The sequence below is a fragment of the Volvox carteri genome (assembly GCF_000143455.1).
Source record: "Volvox carteri f. nagariensis unplaced genomic scaffold VOLCAscaffold_46, whole genome shotgun sequence".
In the NCBI taxonomy this organism is placed as follows: domain Eukaryota; kingdom Viridiplantae; phylum Chlorophyta; class Chlorophyceae; order Chlamydomonadales; family Volvocaceae; genus Volvox; species Volvox carteri.
The window spans coordinates 97,465-99,902 of record NW_003307589.1 but is presented as its reverse complement, the minus strand read 5'-3'; positions in this window follow the sequence as shown (position 1 = coordinate 99,902).

Genomic DNA, 2,438 nt, shown 5'->3' with positions numbered 1-2,438 from the left:
TGAAAGCCAAGCGCCTTGGCCGCCGCGGCCGCCCATCCCTTCTGCTCCTCTTTCTCGTCCTCCTCATCCTCGTCCTCCTCGTCCTCCTCCTCATCCACGCACGACTCATCGGTATCTCGTTCTACGTCGGTCTCGTAGTTACTGTCACTAAAAGCCTCATCGTCACTAGCGGGGTATGTTGCTTGTACCAGTACTTCAATCTCTGGGTCAGTCGCAACCTCCTCATTATCATCCTCTCCGTATGGCTTCAAATTAATTTTAAGGTGGCGCGCTTCTTGGAGGGCAGTGGCTTATGAGGCCCTTGGTCACCTCCTGACGACTCCTTGTCTGCCATCGCTGGATGTTACAGACCAGAAGTTATAAAAGTATTATGAAAAGTGTAGTTAAATATTGCAATTTGAATTATGTCTGCCAAGTGTGTGGCCTTATCCTTTATATGGTCCGTCCTCTCCCCTACGGGCCCGTACGGCCTCTTATAAATCCTTAAAATCCTTACGGGGGCCACCGTAACCGGCCTTCGGCCGGTCCGGGGCCGGTCCCGTACGGGGCGCTTCGCGCCCCAAAATCCTTACGGGGGCCACCGCAAAGTCCTACGGGCCCTGACGGGGATACCGAAAAAAGGCCAAAAACTTACGGGCCCCGTACGGGGTGTCGAACCCTGTGGAGGCCATTGTGGAGGCCATGAAATGGAAGCCAGCACGTCTTGCGAGGATGTTGGAGCATGTATGGGCTCACCGCAACTCAGTTATCCCCTTTGGGCGCTAGTCTGGGCTGATACTGCGGGGTTTCCTTTTCTTCGTGGCTTTTAGGCGTTTAGGTATTGCTCTTGGGCCTTCGGCTCGTATGGGTAGTTTTACAGCTATCGTGTCACGCAACCCCAACCATGTAAACACACATACACACATACACACACATACACACACATACACATGAGCTTCCAAGCGCAGGTAGAGCCCCGCCGTGGCCCTCAGCCCGAAAAACCGCAATGTGGCAACGTACAGCTGCACGCACGTGTACGACAATCCTGGGTCCACCAAGAAGCTTCCTTATCTTCCCGAACCTTGCGGGATCACACCCGCGCCCCCTCCCCAAAGCTTCCCCGAGTACGATCGAGCATGCCTACATAAGTTCCTCAACCACTGCTGAGCTATCCTTCAAGCCCACTACCCAGATCGTAAACAGCGGATGCTATTCGTCGCATCCCTCCTCCAAGGACGCTGCTATGTGGCAGTGAGATAAAGATCTCTGCTACGAGATTCAAAAGTAATCCTGCCAATCAGAATCATAGTCAAGCTCGCGACATGCAATCGTGCAATTCTTAAGAGTACTAGGTTTGATTTTTGTTAAGGAATTCGGCATAGGTCTGGTGTAGTTGTTGAGACGTGGAGGTTATCGTATCTATTGAAGCATAATCTCAGCTGATGGCGATTTCTAACTCCTCGATCTACATGGATGTCCGGTTGTCTGAATTTGGAGGGTTAGACATAATATGATCCAAAGCCGCTTTGGACATCGTTCCGCGGAATTGACTTTCGTTGCATAGAGGGTCTTTCCATTGGCCAGCGGCTGGGAAAGTTCCTTAAGTTCTATAGAGAACTTAAGAAATTTCCTTAATTTCACTTGCCATTGGGCCCACTTTACACAACTTTTTCCTGGGGAGACCCCCTGGGGAGACCCCCGAATTAGTCGGGAGCGCGAGATTATGGCTAGCTGCTGAGATGTGGAGTTGAGGTCGCAGTTGATGGACCAGATTCGCACGCTAGATTGGTGGCGATTGCCGAACCCTCCGTCTCTTCGGTTGTTCGGGTGAATGGATGAGGAGGGGTCCTAGATGGCTGGACCCGCCGCCTTGGACTTACAGTTCGTATGGCGAAGTATAGTGTGGTAGTGGTGGACGGTGCTATAAGATGATAAATCGTAGAACTGACAATGTGATAAAGCGGCCCAGAAGCCTCCCACTCTGTAACATTACATTACATTACATTACATTACAACTTTTATCAGACGTACGGATTGTAAGAAATTGCTCACTTTTAAGCTACGTTAGCCCTCGAGCACATTACTACTATTGCCCAGCACGTTTTCGCTCGCATTCCTTGACTCCCCTAGACAATGTCCCCATGGGCACCGTCGGCAAGCGCGCAGAGTTGTGCTGGGACGCGACCTGGTTAAGGCCTCCATACGACATTTGCGAATGATGTAACTCGTGATGATATTCCGGGAAAGCGGGGTGGTGACCCGACTCGAGATTGACAAGGCCACGCTGCACTTGAAGCTATCTCAAGCGAGCCTCGTCATTCATATGAGTTCCAAGGTACTCAGCAGGAGTTCCTTGGAAGGACATTGACGAGGAAATAGCACTCGCCGATTTTGCGTAGCAGGCGTCTGTCGCTTCCGAGCGCCGCGACTGCACTGGTCAACGCACCAAATATTGGCTA